Source organism: Spermophilus citellus (genome assembly GCF_964194105.1).
Source record: "Spermophilus citellus genome assembly, chromosome: 12".
Taxonomy (NCBI): Eukaryota; Metazoa; Chordata; class Mammalia; order Rodentia; family Sciuridae; genus Spermophilus; species Spermophilus citellus.
Window position 1 is genome coordinate 39,212,555 of NC_138198.1, and position 22,265 is coordinate 39,234,819.

Sequence of the window (22,265 nt, forward strand, 5' to 3'; positions counted from 1 at the left end):
CAGAGGTAAGAGGTAAGCAGAATGGGTGACTTCTTTTCTTGCTGGATAAGGCCCATGGTGTAAAGCTGCTTTGGGCAATCTCTACCCTTGACCTGGATTTGTTCTCTAAAGGATATTTCCTCGTCACCCCAAACAGACCTGGCCTTAGGGAAGAAGGCAGGTGCTGCTCCCTGAGGAATGCATGTGTCCAGGGTCCAAAGGATAGACAGAACAAAAAGTGATGGCTCACAAGGAATCAGATGGTGCCCACAGGTCCCTGGCAGAGCTTCCCCAGCTTTGGAATCCCAGATGAAAACTCCCATCCTTCAGGGCCTAAGCCCACCCTAGTAGCTCCTCTCTGGTGTCTGCCCTCACCCAACTGGCACCTGAGGACACTCCACCCTCAAGACCAAAGTTTCCAGTTTGGGGACATTTAATTTCAGGCTTAGAGAGATGGGTGCCAGAACCTGGCCGTCTATTTTCATGTGACATAAGATGCACAGCTACCGATGGACCCAAGAAAATGCACCTGGTTCATGCTGGCACAGTGCTGCTCAAAAAAAGGTGTTTAAAAATACATCAGCATGAACATCCCTGTCAATACCAATGCATGCAGGAAGCAGAAGGAGGCTCCCAGGCTTCTCTGTTGGGTCTAGCATTCAAATATTTAGTAGCCGAGTAATCACTGTAATAATTAATTTCCATTGCTTAATCTAGCAATCAGGCATGTCACTTTACACATGGGAAAATGTTGGTCCCTGTAGTGGTGTGAGTGTGTGTGCGTGTGTATGTGCGTGCGCCTGTGTGTATGTACTTAAAATACAGAGCAGCACTTGCTGTTTAAGATTTAAAGATCAGTTTGTGGAATAAATAAGATGCTTTTAGGGCTGGGGGTGTAGCTCAGTAGAAAAAGAAATGTTTTTACTTTGGTTTGCAATCATAGGTTTGGAAGAAGAAGAGAAAGGTAAATAAAGAGAAACAAAAATTAAACACTCCAAACATCAAATGCCAACTTTGTGAAATTTTTGCTCAAGTAAGTTTTGTTTAAATGTTATAATTTGTGACATGGTCGATGAAAAATTTGAAAGGAACTAATCCTATCAAATCCTGCCCTGGGGTTTTTAATGCAGTGCTTTGCGATGGACAACTGTTACAATCCACATACAATCTTAAATTTCCTGGTAGCCACACTTTTAAAAAGTAAAAATAGAGTAATTACTTTTTAATAAATTTTACCTAATGCAATGTACCTGAAACACCGTGATTCTAAAATATTTATTAATAGAAAATAGCCAGATAGTTTACATTCTTTTCTTCATACAAAGTCTTTGAAATCTGATGTCTGCTTTACACTTCTGGCATATCTCAATTCAGTTAAAAATGCACCTCCTCCGTCTCACTAGCCACATTCCAAATGCTCAACAGCCGTGTGTAACTAGAGGTCTCCATATTGGCCAGAGCAGAGATATAGGATACTGGACAGAGTCACCTCTGTGACACCATTGCTTAAACAGAGATGATAGCTTTGTTGTGAGGATATCACTGTCCCAGGATGATTTGATTCAAAGTAAAGCATTTATTAGATATATTGATAGATTAAAGAACGGATCATATTTTGTAATCCTTAAAGCTCCTCTTTGTGATAATTTTTTGTGTTGGTATTATTTCCCAGGGTGGAGTATGTTATGAGGACCTAGTCACATTGAGTCACATGAGCCCAGCCCCCGTGCAATGGGGAACACAGGAAGCGCTGAGATTGACTGGACAGTCAAAGACCTCGCCATCTGGAAGAAGAGGTAGAACCAACGCAAAGGGATGGGAGGCCACTAGCAAGTCTAGAGTTGATATTGTGGTAAATACAATCACTGACCAAAGGACAGGGAAGGGGAGGTTGGTGCTGGTTGCAATTGCCAGGGATAAATTCTAGTGGGTGGTAGTGTCCTTGAAGGCTGACTGGGCCTTGGTGGGTCCTGAGGCAAGATGTTTGGGTAAGAGGAAATGCACCATGGGGCACCTTCCCTTCTCCACATTGAGTTTGATTCACCCCTGAGGTTGGTTGCTGTATTCAAGGGCAGCCAAAGTCGACACTGTGGCTCTGAAAGCCTCCACTTTCCCCTTCCCTGCCCTCTATTTTAGACTGTCCTTTTCTCATTGCCTGAGTAGCCACTAGTGCAGTTAGCGGATTCCTAGTCCCCTGCCTTCTGCTAAGATTGCACTTCCTGGTCTCCTGGCTGGGACCAGGTGACTCATTCCAGCCAGTGAACTGACAGGAGAGGTAAAGGGCGCCCCCTACAGAGCTCCCTCTGAAGAACTGGCTTGAGGCTGTGCCTGCTCTGCCTCTGCCAGCCTGAGCCCTTGAGCAACTACATGACTAAAGCCCTTCTGCTGGCTCCCATGAGGTGTCATTGTTGGTACCAGGATTTGACCTGACAGATATGGCCTGTCCACATCTTGAGTTGGGCAGGTTTGGAAGAGGGTTGGGAAAGTAATATCTCCCAAGAAATACTCAAAATCCCTGAAATGGCCTGACCCCTCTGCCAAGGAGATCCCCCTCCAAGATCACCAAAGATGTTAGGGGTCCCTTCTGGGAAACTGAGGCCTAGAGTCAGGACAAACCCAGGGCCTATCCCACAGAAGGTGGGTAAAGTCGCACTCTGTGAGGGGGTGTGGGGGTGACGTCATGGGGCCTAGACACACAGGCCTGTCCAGAAAGAGAAAAAGAAAAGGACACCGGGGGTTGGCCCATGGGTGCCTTAGGACCAGTGAGCATCTTTTTACTCCCATGATATTTGTTAGTTGTTTATCAAAATAAACTGTTAACCAATATTCATTTTTCATTGTTGAGGAACACAGGTCAATAACAAACTCCACTAAAAAAATTCTTTGCATTCAAAAACCACTCTGTGCTCTGAAAGATACCAGTCTCCTTTATCTCCTCAACATCTTTTTTTAAATGTTTTTTTTTAAAATTTATTGGACGTTTTATTTTATTTCTATGCAGTGCTGAGGATCGAACCCAGGGCCTCACACATGCCAGGCAAGTGATCTACCACTAAGCCACAACTCCAGCCCTCCCCAACATCTTTCATGGAGAACAATTTCTGCAGAAATCTCTGTGCACCTCATCTTTTTTTTCTTCCTTCAGTCACAGAAAACTTACAGGAAGACAAGTGAAATGACACGTGAGGTTTTCACGTGAGGCTTGCTTGCTGCACTTGGAAACCATGAATTTCTTATCCTCAACACCAAGGTCCCTCCCACTGATGGACAAATGGACGCCCAATGAGCGTCTTTTTTTTTTTTCCCATTGCTGGGGATTGAACTCAGGGCTTCACCAGTGATAAGCACATGCTCTACCACTGAACTGCCCTCCAAAGCCCCCAAACTGTTCCTTAGTTGGATTCTGCGTTGCTAGTGTGAGCAGCAGGCCTCACACATTCAGCCAGTCGTTGAATCGGCATGCCCTGAGTGCCTGCCTCCTGCCTGCTCTTCCTCCATAGGATACAAAACTGCATCGCTTGTTTTCCTGCCCTTAAGGAGTTCCCTCTAGAAGGGGAGACAGATTAAAGATAAACCCGGAGGATGAGCTTTAAGTGCTAGGATAGCCGGTCCAGAGGGAATGCTGGAGCGCCTCCCCAGGTGCATGAAGTCTGGGAGGACTCCAGGGGTGAGAGTGGGCAGCACGGTAGATGGAGAGAGAGGCCCTCCAGGCATGGACAGCAAGGAGAGCAAGTGCGCAGGCTGGAGGGAGCTGAGCTGGGCCATTCGGAGCAGGCGAGGTGGCTGGGTATGAATGGCGGGGGAGGCGTTGTGGGCAAGCAGTAGATTAGTCGCAAATGGAGGGGGCAGGGGCAGGTCACCAAGGACCCGGTAACCATGGCAATGGTGATGTGCACAGTCCAGCGAAGAGCCGCAGCAGAGATTTAAGCAAAGCAATACCTGGATCAGACTTGCGAGTGGTTGGGGAGGGGAAAGAAGTGATTTTGTGGCCTGGCCAGACAGGAAGAATTGTGTGTGTGTTTGTGTATCTGTGTGTTTATTCATGCTGAGCAGGACTCCCTGATAGCACAGGTGGTAGAAAACAGAGGCCCTGGAGCCAGGAGGGTGGAGGGGCATGGACTGTTGATAACAAATTGTGGGCACTTAGTTTATACTGGGTGAGGGCCAGGGAACAAAGTGGGGAATGGTTGAGGGAGAGAACCATCAGTTTTATAAAGCCAAAGGGAGCACACAGCCAGCTAGGAGGTGGGAGAACCCAGGGAAGGAGGAGACTCATGCATGTGTGGGAACATCCTCAAGTGAGGATGGCTGAAGGACTTCAGAAAACAGGGATGTTCAAGGCTAAGTTTCTAAAGAATTAGCAGCATCTTCCTGCAATGGAATTCCCCCTACCTCATGGCCCACCAACCCTCACCCAGGGAGAATGGTGTTTCTGGGGGTCAGACAATGAGAACATCCAGGAGGCATGAGATCCAAAGAGGAGCCTGAGGAGTCAGGAGAAGCAAGAAATGGGGATCTGCCTTAAGGAGGGTACAGTAGGCCTCTTGGCATTCCTGGAGATGGGGCTGGGATTTCATTCATACATAAGATGAGGCTTGAGCTTAATTTCTTTAAGGTAAGGAAGAAAATGATTAGAGAGGAAAGGAGGTGAATGGCCACTTAGACTATAACAAACCTCTGAGAAAACACATAGCAAGATACCATCCATAATTACTTTTAAATACCTGGATATAGATCTATATATAAAATAACTTTCAGTGATGTCCAGGGCACAGGGTAGTAAACACGGAAGACTATTAGCTTAGAACATTGCTTTCTAAGACTTTCCCAAAGAGTTTGTTAATTAAGAACTACTAAAAGATCTTTCTGCTGGTGAAATAGATGTGGCTAATGGTACGTGGATGGCTAAAAGATATATACTGACATATTTCCATGCTTGCAAAACAAAACAAAACAGTATTAAAATTGAATACCTTGGGCTCAGGACTTGGGTCCTATGTGGTTCTCTGTGTACCTTCCCTCTCCCCAGCCTTCATCAACACTTAAGAGAAGATTCTGTTATTTGATTGGATGGAAAAGTTCGTTGATTCTGCCATCAGAATATTGTGTGGTGTTTGAGTCAGACGAGCCTAAATTAGTTAGGGTATTAATTAGCCACTAAAACAAAGTGAAAACCTCCTGTGATACAGTTTGGATCTGAACTGTCCCCCAAAGGTACGTGTGTTAAAGACTTTGTCCCCAACCGGTGGCACCACTGAGAGGTAGCAGAATCTTTGCAAGGTGGGACCTACTGAGAGGAAGTTAGATCATGGTGGGGGGGGTGCCCTTGAGGGAAAAATTGGGTCCCCCCCCCCCCCGTGCCCTTGTTGCTTCTCTGCTGCCCTGAGGTAAGCAGGCCTCTTCTGCCGAGTGCTCCCACGTGATGCACTGGCTCCCCACAGACCCTAAACAACAGGCCAACCAACCACGGACTGAAACTCCCCAAACTGAGGCAAAAATAAACATTTTTTCTTTATAAGTTGATTTATCTCAGGTATTTGTTCCACAAATGGAAAGCTAACACACCCTTCAACCTCCAAACATAGTGACTCAAAAACCTTTTCTCTCTCACTGGAAACCATCTCTATGCAAGAAATCCTGTTTGACAGGCAGCTCTGCTCCACGCAGTGAGTCAGGAATCCAGGTACCTTCCATCTTGCTCAATCATGCCTTAGGGCATTTCTCTTGTCTGCAGTATCAGAGCTGAGTTATGGGAATTTCCATTTTCCTGCTTATGGGAAGGGAAAAGAAGGAAATTCAGGAGCCTGGCTTGTCTTTTAAGTTGAAGTATAAGGTTTAAGTTGTTTTCTGAATTGTAAAAGCTGGGCCAGCTCCTGGGAGTTGTGTATATCCTTTCTGCTCACATCCCATTAGCTCACACTTCATCACCCTGGGTGGAAGAAGGCAAGGAGGTGAGGTGTCTGGCTTAATAGCATCTGCCTGCCTTAGATTCTATTACCATAGATGAAGGAGAGAATGGGTGTTAGACACTCTGCCTCAAAACTCTTCCTCAAGGTTCTTGTTGAAGAGCTTAAAAGGACAGAGTAGCAACCTCAGAAGAACAGATTGAATCTCATTTTGTGTTTATTCATTAATAGATGTTTGTACCTGTGAAAGTCCTTGTCTCAGAATTGCTTTCATTGTAACATTCTCTATGAGGAGGTTGTGGAAGTATCTTGCCACTCTGAGTGTGGGGTGGTCAGCACCTGGGAGCACCTTAGAAATGCAAGACTCAGGCTCAGCTCCAAACATACTGGGTCCAGGTGATTGTTAGAGAAATGCAGTCTCCTGGTACCTTTCCCTGGTCTTAACTTTGGCCACTTACATAGGCAACCTTCCATTGACTTTCACAACTGGAACAGCCCAGACAGTGCCTGTAATAGTGTTTTTGCAAACTGTGATTAAGGACCCGCTAGGGACTAGTGATATCATTGTACAAGATTACACCCAGTGTTGAAAGAAAGAAAGAAAAAACATCGTGTGGGAATAAAAAGAGGGGGTGTGCATGGGTCTTAGCTCAGTGGTAGAGCACTTCTAGCATGTGTGAGGCACTGGTTTGAGCCTCAGCACCACATAAAGATAAATTAATAAAGGTATTGTCCATCTAAAACTAAAAGTTTTTAAAAAAAATATAGAAAAATTTAGAGTCAAGCAAAAAAAAAAAAAAAGAAAAAAGAAAGAGTTCATCATACTAATGATGCTGTTTTTCAGTTATATATACCTGAGTGTGCAAGGTCACTATCAAGAACCAAAAAGGTGTTTGAAAGCCACAGAAGGGGCTGGGGATGTGGTTCAAGCGGTAGTGTGCTCGCCTGGCATGCGTGCGGCCCAGGTTCGATCCTCAGCACCACATACCAACAAAGATGTTGTGTCCGCCGAGAACTAAAAAATAAATAAATATTAAAAATTCTCTCTCTCTCTCTCTCTCTCTCTCTCTCTCTCTCCTCTCTCACTCTCTCTTAAAAAAAAAAGAAAAGAAAAAAAAAAGAAAGCCACAGAAGCAGGAAACCATGGGTGAGAAGTTCAGGGTCTGGGAGATGTCAGTCCTTGGCTGACCAACCCCTCTGACGGTGTGGCTTTGGCCAATATTGAGCCTCACGTTACTGTTTGCAAAACAGATTAACTTCACCCTCCTAAGTTGCTGCGGCCATCAGGGTAAATCCCCAGGTCTCCTCTTAGTTGTACCTCTTTTCTTGTTATGTTCAGGAAAGTGGCGTGTCAGAGACTTTTCAGCTGGAATCAAACTCGGGATTCCTAATTATTCCATCCTCAGTTTCCCTACTTGAAAAGTAAGTCACTTTTGCCAGGAAGGTCTGTAAGGGGCTCAGCCTCAAGGGTCTGATTTAGCGAATGTGCTTCAAAAGCATGGGTACGAAGAAGGGAAGGTGTTGGAATGATTCACATCTTGCCTCGCGATCCTGCAGGCGCTGATTGCAGGGCTCTCCGGGTGCCAGATGCGCCCAGTGAGAAGGGGACGCACAAGACTCCCTGACGCCCCCGCCCTCCCTGGTCGCCCTGGGCCCCGCAGCCTCCGCCAGAGGGCGGTGCAGCAGCGCCACCGTGTGGCCGAGCAACATCAAAGCGCCGCTGTTCGGCCTGGCACAGCCCAGTTGGGCTGGGCGGCCCATGTTGCTCTGTGCTGTAAGGGAAGACCATGGGGAACGCATCTTGTCTTAACACCCTCCCATTTTTCTTGCACTCCCCTTGGCCGAGCTGATCACATCATCGAGTACAAAGTGGACCTAGCGCAGACGGTGCAGAGGGCACCTCCCGTGCTCTGCCTTTGAGGGGGACATCTGTTACTGTAGGAACTCCCCCTAAAGTCTCCTCCCCACCAGTTCTTATTTATTAACCTGACGCTGTGCCAGGCCGGCTAAACTCCTCTCGGAAAAGAACTGTAAGGGCTTTGACCATGTATAACTGAGAAAAACGAGGCCAAAAAGAAGTAATTCGCCCAAGGTCACCTGATTAAGAAGTGACAGAAGGGGATCCAGATCTAACTCCAAGCTCATCACCTTTGGGAGGAGATGCAGCATTCAGGTCCCTCTAGCTTGCCATCTGCAGCTTTTCTCCTAGAGCGAGGAGCTTTATAGAGCAGGGCCAGGGAGAGCTGGGGATTTAGGCAACTTCATCTAATCAGAGGAAGGATCTCCAGATCTACCCTGTAGGCAAAATAGGAAGGCAGGAGGGTTCTTTCCATAGGTCTGTGACATTCATCCTGTCCTACAAGTTCCCAGCGTGTCACTTTCAACTGTCCCACGTGAAGGATAGAGACAGACAGCTTTCCCTTGACAGCCCAGTGTTAATTATCTGCCCTACTGGTTGGGTTCTGGGGGTGCTCATGGGATACTGTTCGTGATTAAATCTGCACTTGGTGCAAGTTACTTCCAACTTTCTGAATCTGTACTTCTTCTCATAGTAACAGCTAATGATGTTAAAGCACTTGTGAAGTGGAAGCATTTACTGTTTACAAAAATATTATAAGTATTATTAGGCTTATGGTCCATACAAGGAAACTGGAAGCACATCACAGTTGAGCTTCTCACCTGAGGTTGCACTGAGAGCAGGAAGAGGTCAGGGCAGGGCCAGCATTCAGACCCAGCCTTCTTGGCTCTGAGTCTGCCTGTAAGCAGTGTGCTGCTAATGAAGGCAAGACACCCAAGCCTCTTAGTTGTTTTCTGGGGCCCAGAAAGAATGAACATATTATCCTCAAGGAAATACAGTTTTGCCACTGTTCTACCCAAGTCCTGGGATTGTAGAACCAGATTTTATTCATTCTGCTCAAGAGAAAAAGAAGAAAAAAAAATTCCAAAAAGATATTCTCTTGTGCTTTTTCTTGAGAGTTTTCCATGGGACAAAGATGGTCTTATTGCCTGGAAGAAAGAGCTCATCATATCCAAGGACCAACGCCATGTGCCTACAATACCTTCCCAAACACGTCATATTTTTACTCTGCCTGGAATCGTGTTTATGGCTTGAGAAAAGACATCTGCCCTTCCTCAGCTTTTAAAACGACAAGAGCAGACAAACCAAAACTTTTGTGCATCTGAATGTAGCCAACTGTGGATATTTAGATGGTCTGGCAGATTATATTTTCCAAAAGTGGCCAGTGAAATAATCCTACTCTTCTTAAAACATAACTGTGGCATTCCTCTTGTACCTGGGTGGACCTTTGTGATTGCTTCAACCAGTTGGTTATGACAGTGTATGGTTCCTTCAGAGGTTGCTTAAAAAACTACCATGCCCATCTGTCTTGCTATCTTGGGATCTTTGCTCCTGGAACTCAGCCACCATGCTCTGAGGAAGCCAAACAGTCAATGGAGAGGCCAGATATAGGTGCTCTGGTTGACAATCCATCTGAGGTCCCAGCACCAATACCTAGATTTGGAGCAAGTGATGCTTAAGGGGACAGAGAGGCCTAGTCCCTGCTGAGGTTCACTAAACTGAACATTCAAGAGGAGAATAAATGATGATCATAGATTTAAGCCCCTAACTTTGGGAGGTTTTTGTGTAGAATAGAAGAGCAGAACAGATTCACAACACTTTTTCCTCCCACTGTTATGATCTGCACTACGATGAAGCTCTTTAGGCATATCACCTTCTAAACATATTGGAAGTTTCCTCTAGGGAAATATCTAGAGACAAAATTGCTAGGCTTAGTCTAAACATCAAAGGGGGAATCAATTGAGCAGTAAAAATGAATTAAACATATCTACATCTAACATGGATCTATCCTGAAAACATGGTAAGTGGAGGTATAAAATGATGCAGTATGGTGTCACTTTTATAAAATTCTAGAAACACTCAATCATAACAGTGTTGTATTTTGTGTATGGGACTATGTCTTAGTAGAAGTTTGCAAACATTCAGGGAAGTGATACACACATAGGGGCAAATGTGAAACTTTAGCAGCATCTGTAACATTTTATTACCGAAAGAAAGGAAATATCCAAAACTAAACATCTAAAGCAAAACCCACAATGTTGACCTCTGTTAAATCTGATGTGGGGACACAGGGGTATTCTTATTTTTAAAATTTCATTTATATTTTTATATAAGTTATATGCTATAATATTGTGTTATTATAATTACATGAGTGTCTCATTGCTAAATGTAAAATTTTCAACTCAAATAAAATTATAGTCACAGTCACTTTTTATCTTGTGATTTTCTGGGATCCATATGTTGGATCATATAACTGATTAGTTGAAGCAAGACCTTTGCTCTCTGGTGGGGTGATCATTGAATTCAAATATCTCTCCTTTCCCATCATGCACCCCTCTTTCCTATAGCTCTCAAGGACTGTCCCTTTAAGAAAACCCATCAGGACTGAGAGAGTTACAGCTCCCTAGCAGAGCATGAGGGAGGCCCTCGGTTGACCCCAGCACCAAAAAAGAAAAGAAAAGAAAAAGCAATAATGGGCACTCCTTTAAGGTCCTTGCCTTTATATAACAGAGTGCCTCTGCCTGGAGTAATAATCCCGGATGTTTAGCTTGACCAGTTCTCACCAACCCCCTGCCGTGGGTGGGACTAACCCTGGGTTGCAGTGCAAGAGCCAGGCATGTGTCAAGACTTTGCATGTGTTTCCTTTTTCAAGTAGATTCTGTCATTGTCCTCCCCCCCCCTAGACAAAACAAACAAAACCAGCAGGAAAGTTCGCTGCTATGGTTGTTATTATTTTCCCAATATCTTGATAGCAGAGCAAGAATAAGCCCCAGGCTTGATAGAATCTGCACCTTGGCCATGACACCATTTGGCCTCCCATGGAAAAGCTGTTCTTTTTATTCTCAAATTACAGACGAAGAGACAGTCCAAAAGCATTTCTCTCTCCCCCTGCCTGATGAATGACTCGTCCTTCTAGATCCACTTGAATGTCACCCCCTTTGGGAAGCCCTCCCACTGATTCCCATGAAGGTGGTCCACTTCACAAAGGGCACAACTCTCCTTCCTTCTCCACGGCTGGGAGGCAGAGACTGGCCTCTGCCATTTGTGTTTACAGAACCTAGAACAGTGCCTGAAACATTGTGGGCACCCGGTCTTTTCACCCACCTTGCCTGAGAGCCACAAACATGCCCATATGAACTGTAATGAGCAACTCTTTTCCTCTAAGCGCGCAGTGGTACCATTAGTGCAAAGCAGCTCACAGCTGCCCTAGCTAGTGCCATAAAATAAAAGCAGGAAATCTCCACTCACCTGTAGGGAAGAGACCGACCCAAAGGACTGTCCAACTTGAGAACTTAGATTCATAGGTAGTTTTCCCAGAGGCTCCATTAAGAGTGATCATAAGAGTACAAAAGTGAATGTGTCTCACACCCTAGCGTGTGCTTGGGAGGGCGCTAATTGATTTACACAGAATTAATTTTGGAAATAAAAAGGGCCCTCCCTCCCTCCCTCCCTCCTTCTTCCCCCCCTCCTTCTACCCCTCCCTTTCTCTCTCCCTCTCTCTTTATTTTTTCATTGAATAGAGTGTTCTGCCTTCTATGTTAGTGACCCCTCAGATCAGGATCTAGTGGTTGGGGAGGTTTGAAGGACAGGAGAGGATGGCTTAACTTGAGAGCCTTGCCATGCCTCATCCATGGGGGAAGGGGACTGCTGACAGTGCAGCTTCTCTGAGCCAAGGGTGACATTTGTCATAGCCTGGGGGGCATGTGTGGCAGTGCCATCTAATGATGCCATTGACAGGTGACACTGTATGGACTGATCTGTACTGTGACATGAGATGCTGACAGAGTCTCTTGGATTGACCTTGCTTCTCAGGAAGTTTTGAAGGGATGCTGCTGGGCCAGTGTTTCTCCTCTTTGACACCCTACTCAACCCACTCATTTGAACTTTCTGTCTTGGGTGTAGAAAGATGTACAGCCACGTGGACAGCTGAAACCAGGCATCCAGTTATCTCAGAGATCTCGGTCTCAGTTTCTCATCTTCTCTGAATCCTGACATCATTTGGTCTTCTTGCTGCTCAGGAAGGACAGCACCGAGCACTTGAGAATGCAGTGTGGACAGGCTAAGTCTCAAACGTGACACTTTGCAAAAAAAAGATAAATATCATCAGTAAGGTGTATTTATCAAGCTTATGTTATAGAACAAACATTTTATCTGGTGAAATTTTCAAGGGAAATTTAAAGTTTAGTGTCTGTCCTCAAAGAACTCAATCTTTGATATAGAGACAAAATAAAAGACCTATTAAACTTTTATAAAAGAGTTGGTATTTAGTTAAACATGGTCATTTATGACCAGGTTTAAATGTTCATAAGTAGAAAAAAGAGAAAAATAATGTTAAAGATGAGAAAAACAAAACAACAAAAACAAGAACAGCAAAAACTTCCCATTCTACTCTCTATCCCCCAAAGAGCAAGCAAAGAATCTTATCTGATTGCCATGATTGTTCTCCCAGGTCCCCATCACTCAAAATAATAAGAATCAGCCCTTGAGCCCTTTTTAAGTCACAGAGGTCATTGGATTAGGTTCTACATGGAAGGTCAGTAGGTCAGACCTTAAAGTCATAATGGACAAGAGTTGCTCATATCCTCCTAGATCCCCCAAAGTGAGGAGCTAGGCAGAATTTGCTTTAAAATTTTAATGGAAAAAATAATTTTTTTTCAACAAATAGTGCTGGGACAATGGGATAACCACTGCAAAAGAATGAAGTTAGGTCCCCAATTCACACTATACAAAACTAACTCACAAGCAATTGTAAATCTAAAAATAAGAATGAAAACTCTTAGAAAAAAGTAAATTGTCATGATGCTAGGTAAGTAAATGGTTTCTTAGTCCTGGCACAAAATTTACAAGCAAAAAAACAGAAAAAGAGATAAATTGAATTTCATTGAAATTAGCAGTTGTGATTCAAAGGACAGGAAATGCAAAGACAACATACAGAATGGGGAAAATATTTGAAAATCATATGTTTGGTAAGGGACTTGCATCTAGAACATATAAAGAACACTTACAAATTAATAATAACAAGAAAACCCAATTTAAAAATGGACAAAGGATCTGAATAGACAGTCCTCCAAAGAAGATATCAAATGGCCACTTAGCCAAAATGTTCAGTATCATTGGTCACCATGAAAAGAAGATTCAAAACTGCAAATTTCCATCCAAAGATATCCTACTTCACTCTCACTAGAATGGCTCTAATCAAAAAGTCAGATAATAACAAGTGTTGGCAAGGATGTGAAGAAATTCTCATGTACTATGGATAGAAATATAAGATGGTACAGCCGCTTTGGAAAACAGCCTGGCAGTTCTGCAAAAAGTTAACTATAGTTTCCAGATTAACATGTGATCCAGAAATTTCATCCCTAGCTACATACCCAAGAGAAACGAAAACAGATGTCCCCACAAAATCCTGTACACAACGTTCATAGCAGGTGTATTCATACAATATCAAAGAAGGAACAGCTATCAGCTGATGAATGAATAAATAAAACATGACATTCATACAATAGAATATTAATTAATACACAAAAGAAATGAAGTACTGATACATGCTATAACACATATGAACCTTGGAAATATGATGCTAAATGAAAGAAGCCAGGCAAATTAGATGACAGTGCTAGCAATAGCTAAGTGTATGGGCTTCCTTTTGGATGGTGATATTCTAAAATTGATCATAGGTGCACAACTCTGTGAATACACTAAAAATCACCCAGCTGCATTGTTTGACTTGGTGAATTGTATAGCATATGGATAAACCTGTGAGTTAATAAAGTTATTTAAAATATCAGTGACCTTACAAGAGTCTTTGGAAATAAAAGAAACAGTAACAAATTAAATATACACTTTAATCATTAGACCCAGCAGGATTTCAGAAATGTTGCAAAGTGACATCTTGGAATTTAGGGAATTTATTATTATACCCACTTTGTAGATGAGGAAATGAGGCCTTAGTTCAAGAACTTGCTCAAATTCTCCTTGTTAGTGAATGTCAAGGCCAGGACTCTGGTCCAGGTCTGACACATCACTGTAACACCAATTCCAGGAAAAATAAATTCTTCACTTCAAATTCAGTCTGAGGAAACTGAACATAATTTATCTTTGTAAGGTATCTTTGTAGAGAATGGGTTTTTTGTTTGTTTGTTTGTTTGCTGAGGCTGGCTTTTTTTATTGGTTGTTCACAACATTACAAAGCTCTTGACATATCATATTGTAGAGAATGGTTTTAACATGGCAGATGGACCTTGGGGGGCTTCTAAGAGATGCTGTTCTCTTTTGGAGCTTGATGGACACCTCTGTCTGCTTTAGCATCTCTCCAGGATGGGGATGATGTACTGTGGTGATGAGACTGTGGCATCCCAGGGCTATGCTAGATGGCCCAGGCCCTACCACCACAGCCTGGGAAGCTCTCAACCTGTCCATGGGCCTGCACAGAGCTCATTTGCCTGTGTGGCTAAGCTTCATCTCCAATCCACTTCCAAAGCCTGTGGCCCATCAGTCTGGCTGATTTCCACATCTCATGATTGTCATTTGTATTTATTTCCCCTCGTTCTCTGGGCATGCAGGTTTGCAGTGGTGTTGTTGTGTGAGCCAAAAGGGGTTGGTTGTGAGTTGGAGCTGTATTGCTAGTTCAGCATCAGTCCTTGAGAAACCATGGGTTTCCTGGAGTCTTTATATAAAAAAAAAAATTTTTTTTTAACTTGAAGAGGTTCTTGATGTACCACAAGGTTGATGAAAACCCTGTGAAGCTTTGTATATATTAACTTTCTGAATTCTATTTTATAGACTAAAATACAAGTGAAGAGACCTTGTTTCTTATTAGTAGCCACAAGCTCTAGAAGATCATGTGCTGTTTTCTGGACTCCAGTTCTGTAGGTCTACACTCCTGAGATCTAAGTCCTCTACCTACTAACACAGTTCAAGTGCAGTACTGGGATCATCCCCAGAAGGGGTCCACTTTGGGATGCCTAGGGCTTCCAAAGTACCATCTCCTATATTCTCACTTCTTATTTTGCTTTTCACCACAATCCTGAATTTATAATATTAGTCTTCTCTTTAGATGAAGAAACTGAGGTTCAAAATGGTTCAGCCACTTGCCCAAGGTCACACAACCAGGATTTGAATCCTGAAGTGCTCTACTCTAAGCTGAAATTCTTTTCCTGCCACTCTGCTCCCAGTCTTGGTCTGTGGCTAGAGAAAATTATTGATGTCCTCCCTCCCCTGTGCTCAATCCTCACCTCACGTTCCCATGTGTAAGCTGGTGAACTCAATCTGGCTCCTAGGGACACCGTGGTGCCCTGGAGAGCAGTGTGAGCCTGTGCAGGTGTTGGATGGAGAGGGGGAGTAGTCTCTCAGGCACAGTTCACAGAGGGACAGCCTGTCCTCTGTCTCCTTCAGGAATATTCTAGTTACACAAACTTATATTCTCTCGCCCCCCCCCAACTTTGGTCTCCACAAATAGGAACATGTACCTGCATGCTGTTTTGTGCCTGACCGTATTCCTTATTTTGAAGACTTTTCCTTGTGAGTTTGCATAGATTTATCTCATTCTCCTTTACACAGTATTTCATGCTCTGAATACTCCTTAATGAATTCACCCAGCTTCCTTAGCTGGTGTCTTTCAGGTTGTTTACAAGTTTAGCTGTTCCAAACAATGCTGGGGAAAGGCTTGCATATCCATTTTCAAGTCTATCTCCACAGTGCATTCTTAGAAGCTGAATTGATGAGTTCCTAGCAGAAACTACTGAATCCAACAAAACAAAAAAAGGTAAGTTTACTCTAGAAAGAGATTGTCAAGTTGTCCTGCATCAGTCTGAACTCCTACCACCAGGCTGAGAGTGCCTGCTTCACCTAATCCATAAGTATGACATAATTTTCCAACCTGTATTAGGAAACGTCATTGGCTGAATAATGACCCCCAAGGATGTCAGGTCGTAATCTCTGCAACCTGTCAATGCCACATGATACAGAATAAGGATCTTTGCAGATGACATTAAAGTGGGGATTTTGAGATAGGAAAATCATTGTCCTTATTAGAGGGAGACAGAGGGGAATTTGACCACAGACAGAAGACCCTGTGATGAGAGCAAAAGGGAGCAGTAAGAACGAGATGGTGGGCTGCTCGTTTTGAAGCTGGAAGATGGAGTTGAGAGCCAAGGAAATAAGCTCGAGAAATTGGAAATGGTAGAGAAACAGATTCTCCCCTAGAACCTCCAGAGGAAGCACACAGCTCGGCTGACACTCACCTTCCAGTTTTAGACCACTTTGGATTTTGGCCTTGAAAACAATAGGAAAATACATTTCTGTCATGAGCCACTAAGTTGAGGATAATTTGTTATGGCAGCAATAAGTAACCAACGCAGGAGGGAAGGCTTAGTGCTAATAGGTTTGGGGAGCTGCTGCCTCTCCCCAATTAGATATGGATAGGAGGTGTCTCCTGAAAGCTCATGGGTGAGACAATGCAGGAATGCTCAGAGTTGAAAACACTGGATGATGAGAGCTGTAGCCCAATCAGTGGATTAATCCATTCAATGGAACAATAATTTGAATGGATGAATGGGCGGTAACTACAGGCAGGTGGGGTGTGACCAGAGGAAGGGGGCCACTGGGAGTGAGCCCTTTGGGATTATTATATTATCTCTGGCTCCTTCCACTCAGACTCTCTCTGCTTCCTGGCTGCCATGAGCGGAGCAGCCTTCCTCCCCCATGCCCCTCCACCATAATGTTCTGCCTCTCCTTGGGCTCAAAGCTATGGAGTCAGATGACTGTAGACTGAATCTCTGAAACCATGAGACAAAATGAGCTTTCCTTCCTCTAAGTTGTTTTTATTGAGTATATTGGTCACAAAGACAAAAAGCTGACTAACACCCCCCCACACACACAGCCTGTCAATTATGATAATCAAGCAATCTCCCTCTGGCCCAGCTTGCACCCCTCCCACAGCAGGATAAAGCCCTTATTGCCCCCACACTCTTGGGAAGGTGGCTTCTGCTAACAGAGGTTGTGGGCAGCATGTTAAAGTATTTCTTCCAACTCTTCATAGATCTTCCCAAGAAGATACCAACAAATGACATTTTCCCCATCTCAGTATTTTCAGGGTGTTTATTACTCCTTTTGAGATTGCCTTTGGGGGCCTTATGTGTATATAAACATGGAATTTTTACAGCATTAATTTTGCACCTCCTGCAGCCAAGCAATGAGGATCCAGGAAGGTGTGAGTGGGTGGGGCTCAATTCTCTATAAATTAGGGACCATTTTTTTCTTCTCTGACTCTTGGAACTGAGTGGTCTGTTTGAGTCAGGGCTTTCTTGGTCTCTGGTGTGAGGAAGGTAATCGGTGTTCATGGGGACTTCTGTGGGCTGGCTGGGAAGAGGTGTGGGTTGGGAGGAAGCAAATCTAGAATTTGATTCATGATTTCAAAGATTCAAAACCTGGTGTGGGGACTTCCTGAGGAAGGAAGGAATAAATTGCTGGGCAAAGAAACTCCATCTCAAATAAAGCCCTTTAGGGGCAGATGTGTTGTAGAAGGGGACTGTGGTTCCCCAACAAATGGGGCTGCTTGGTCAGAGTTCACCTTGGCTAGTTTTAGATGTCAGGAACAGGCAGCAGACACACACACACACACACACACACACACACACGCACATACACACACAGTTCATCCCTCAGTTTCTTGGCTCTGGCACACCAATTCTTGCTCTGGGCTGAACAGGCGAGAGTTAAGGGGAATTTCCTCCCTGAACCACCTGTTAAAATTATTCAGGTCTCCTCCACATCCCCCTCTCTGGCAAGCAGATCAGGCCATGCAGCAGATGACAGTCTAATTATCCCAACCATCAAAAACTTCCTCTGTGTCTTTAATGTACCTTGACAATCAGTTGGTTTGTCATTCTGAGGCCTCTTAATTGGCTGCATGATTGACACAAGTGTGTGTGTGGGGCTTTTTATTTTAAGAATTGAGGAGAGCCTATGCCTTCAAGATTAGCTCTGTTATATGATGCCAAGAGACCTAGTTTGCACCCTGTGTGGGCTACAACCTGGCTTTTGCAGTTACTCTAATACTAGGTAGCTAGCAAGAATGACAGGGTGAGAAACCCAAGTGACTTCCTATTTATTATTTACCTTTCACCAAATGCTACCTCAGCCCTGGGTTGGGCCAACATTCCCTCGCCACCGCAAGGCAAAAAAGACCTCTTCAGCTTTGTGGGGGCAGATGTGATTCAACACCTTGATTTTTTGGGACTCTTTAGTTTTTCAAGTGATAGAAATAGAAAATTTTCTGGTTCTTATAACTTGGAACAAAAGTTGAGCTACTTATAGTCAGCTACATGGCATACATGGGCCTATGGCATGCGTGGAATATGGCTGTGGCAGCAACCATCTGACAGGACCCTAATTACCTATCACTCTAGAAAATGAGCCTACCCTCTGGGGGAAAGGGGGGTTGCAGTTATAGTATCACAGCATGAAAGGCTCCAATTGGTTCTGCTTGGATCAGGTGCCCTCTTCTCGGAGAAATCACTAAAGGCCAGAGAATGGAGTTCCATGATTGGTCAAGCCCCTGTCATGTGACCAGGCAGGGGTGAAGGAGCTTTGGTTGGCAGTCCCAACACACCACGAGAAATAGGGAAAGTGCCCTTCCCCAGGGACAGAGGTCAGCTAGACCAAAAGAACGAATAACTCCATAGATATCAGCATGGAGAGCATTTCAAGTGGAAACATCCCAGGGTATGTCCAGGGTCTCACTTGTTCTTTCTGGATATCCTCTCTTGGTGACAGTGTAGCCATGTCTGAGAGCACACTGAACTGTCAAAGGTGCTGATTCTGAACATGTGGAAAGCTGGCGCTATGGTTTCCGGTCCCGGAGCCGGCACAGACAGCGGGGCATGGACTGCTCTGTCCTGGGCACAGAGCCCTCGAGTCTGAAGGGATCCTCAGAGGATGGCAATGGCTGGGGTTCCTTGGACAGGAGTTCAAGAATAGAAGGAAGTCTGCTTCAGAGAGAATAATTTATTCATTTGAATTTTCTCCCCTTTCCAAAGGTGACTCTCCCAGGGTATTTAATGCACTGTCTAAATTGGAGGAGGAAAAGTCTTTGGAAACTTGTTTTTCGGTTGAAATTGGCCCTTGACTGTTGCCTGCTGCAGTCCTACAAACCATAGAGAACATTTGACTTTGGGGACATTTAAAGCTTCTGATATGTGTTCTACCGAGTTCTAATAGAAAGAGCCTTGGAAGTCCACGTCCCCATTTGAGGCCCAAGTCCCCACTGTGGAATCGGGAGGTCGTGGAGATCTGGGCTTGAATGTCTGAAGGTATGGAACACTCATTCTTTCCCTTCGTTTGGCTGATTCCATTGCTAGATACCTGCAGTGGCTAGAATGTTCTTCTTGATGTAGAGGACATTTCTGTTCATGTGGTTTTTCTGGCACACAGGATTTGCTCACCTTCTATGGCCATTTAAATATTGGAAGACTCGATAAGTCCCTTCTCCTCTCTTAGCTAATATTTACTGAACATTTCCTTCACTGAATGCTACACTACCTGCTTGACACTCATATGCTCACCTAATCATCTTGACAAGCTGTAATGCCCATTTCATAGGTGGGGAAACTGAGGCACAGCGAGTCCCTGGATGGATGACTTGTCAGACTCTTTTGATGCCAGAGCTCACACAACCTCAGGGGCTGTTCCATTTCTTTAACAAAATAAACCACATGAAATTCAGTCTTCTGAGCAAACTGATCCCAATTATGATGGCATTTTATTTTACTTCTTCTATTTATTTTTGATGGTCTTTAAAATATTCCGAAGAGCTTGATTAAAAGGACAGGCATTATTTAGGAGCAATAAAAAGGAGGTGTGGAGATTCATCCCAGAGAATAAAAAGAGGCCAAAGCCCTATGGGATGTGGATTCCCTTGACTCAGTGTGATACTGAGTTTCCTGACCTACAAAGAAGGCACTGTGATGCAGTGATTGTGGGTGGAGGAGCAGAGGACAGACCTGGGTTCTATTCTAGACAATGTCAATCAAGGGAAGTAGTAGACCCTTTGAGAAATGGGAATACCCTTTAGCTCTACCCACTTTCTAGAAAAGTTGTCAGAACCTGATCAGCTAATAAACATGGGTTTGGAAGCCCTGGAGAAAAAGGTCGTAATAGAAAATATCCAACCTTACTTTTAGATAACTGATTCACATTGGCCAATTTCTGAGGATAGCATAAGCTTCTGAGGCTTGCAAAAAGCAGAGGGAAACCCACGGTGTGACAAATACATTCTAGGACATCCTGTGTGGCAGTGGTAGTGATAAGATGGGAGGAAAAAGCATTTTGTCTAATGAGAAACTCAGATTTCTCCACATTTGTGTAAATAAGTGTGTTTTGCTCCCGTTGCCTTCTTTGAGCCTATTTGGGGACAGTTTGTTGTGACTTACTTGATGCAGCTGGAACAGTGAAGGTCTAGCTCATAATTATATTTATTTTCTCTTCTCCTACTGGGAAAATTTAGCTTGCCAGCATCTAACCATCGGGTAGCATGTGTACAGATTGATCTTTCCCAAACATCCTGGTAATCCATGGCTTTTTACCTGTAGAATAAAGTAAAACCTCAACTTATCAACCTCTAACATCTGTTCCCCTCCTGCCCTTCCCCTATCATCTCGCTCTTCTTTCCCAGTAGCACTTTTTATTTCAGGCCATCTTGTCTTCTGAACTCATGAAATGAGTTATAGCTTTAGAGCCACAGCTCATTCGATCTAGAGAATGCCACCATGTTGGAGAAAGGGGAAGTGTTGTAGGGACAGATAAGGCAAGGCACCGAAGATAGCAGGAAACAGTTTTATTTGGCTGCAGCCAGGTTCAGAGGGCACAGCTTTTGCTGTAATCAATCAATCCCCCGAACCCTGAGTTCAGGGAGTTTCAGAGTTTTATACCCACCTGTAAGGGGAGGGGCTCAGAAGTTCACAGTCTACAGAAGTTCACATAAAAGCAGCTTTTTCTTTCACTCTTCTGGGAAAGTTAACCCTTCAAGGACAACACCTGAGAAGGGGAGAGCTTCTTCTCCCCTTTCTTTCCTCCCCCTGCCAGCTGTTACCTGGAGCCCAATTATAACTTCTCTTATCTTAGGAATGTAGACATCTCTGTGAAGCCCAGCTCCAGGCCAGAGGCCTTGTTTGAACATTTGTACAAACTACTATACTGGATACATTTGTGAAAAACTAGTAAGGAGGTATCTAGCACCTGGAGTGCTGATTTGTTCCCCACCAGTGGCCAAGTAAAACAGGGTGACACAAAAATAGGAAGTTTATCTACACTGAACTCTTTTGTAGAGACTCTTTTGCTGACAGTCCTAAAATCAGCCATGATAAAGATTTATGGAGAAGCCCAGTTAAGACTTTTCTGTGGAGAAAGGGGGTGCCACTACATAAGGGCTTTAGACTTTGGTCCTACTGAGTGCTAGCTACGTTGGCTACATTAGGATTAGGCTGTTACAATTTGGATCTGTTCCATAAACAAAACCATCAGCAGTAACATCATGAGATAGACATTTGTTTCTTGTTCATATAAAGGAAGTCGAGAGGTGATCAATCCCAGACTGGTGGGGTGTGGCTCCATAGGGACATTAGACCACATCAGGTATGGCCCTAGACCCCATAGGGTCAACAGGACCCAAGATCCTGAATTTCCTTTTACCTTTCTTAGAATATGATTTCCATCTTCAAGGTCAACTCAAGCCTCCAAATAGTTGCTTGACATCATATATAAATTCCAGGATAACTGCAGGAGAAAATAAAAGAGGACCAAAGAGCAAGTGTCCTAACAGTTCATTCCCTCCAAGAAGCCATGAGGGACCTCGCACAAAACACATCTGCTCACATTCTGTTGGCCAAAAGTAGCAACAAGGCCACATTTAGTAGTGCTATAGTGAAGTATCTTAAATCTAATGAGTGTTGTGTTAACACTTCCCTTAATTGGAAAGAAAAGAATGGATATTATTAACCACTAGCCACTTTAAAAGTTTACCAAGATATCATTTATGGGGCTGGGGTTGTGGCTCAGTGGTTGAGCACTTGTCTAGCCTGCATGAGGCACTGGGTTTGATCCTCGGCACCACATTAAAGAAAAAAACTAAATAAACAAAAAGATATCATTTATGTACCATACAATTCATCCATTAACATGTATAATTCAGTGGCTTGAATTTGCATAGTTGTATATCTATTACCAAATAAATTTCATAACATTTTCATTATTTCCCCCAAACCCTGTGGAACCCTTAGCCATTTCCCTATGCCACTGCATTCCCT